This window comes from Phalaenopsis equestris, unplaced genomic scaffold (genome assembly GCF_001263595.1).
Source record: "Phalaenopsis equestris unplaced genomic scaffold, ASM126359v1 Scaffold000209, whole genome shotgun sequence".
Taxonomy (NCBI): domain Eukaryota; kingdom Viridiplantae; phylum Streptophyta; class Magnoliopsida; order Asparagales; family Orchidaceae; genus Phalaenopsis; species Phalaenopsis equestris.
In genome coordinates, this window is record NW_018164651.1 from 8407 (window position 1) to 8905 (window position 499).

Consider the following 499-nt stretch of genomic DNA (forward strand, 5'->3'; position numbering starts at 1 on the left):
CACACTGTTCACGAGCCGATTTTGAACACGAGCTGTTTCAAACGAGTTGAACACGAGCCAAGCATGAGCTTGCTCAAGCTCGATTCGTTTACCGCCCTACGGGTATGTCGCAAGCAAGGGCTTGCCACCCCCCACTTCTCAATAAATACCACCCCCCACCTCTCCCTCTCCTCCCTGTTCTCTTCCCTCTCTAACAAACCGACAAACTTCTCACCCCCTCTCTCTCTCCCTCTCCCTCTCTAACCAAAGAGCCAAAGAGTCATCTCACCCCACTCTCTCTCCCCGCTCTCTTTCTTTCTCTCTCTTCATATCCTTATTTCTATATTTGCTGCCACCAGAACAATTCTCCCTACCTCCCTACAAAGTAGAAAGCTCTATTTTCTGAAAAATCAAATGCATATTTGAATACTTCTTTTATAATTTTTTTTTTAATTTTATGGAGCTAATATTTCTTAAGCAAATTTTTTTTGGTCGTGATATTAATATTAATGAACAATTA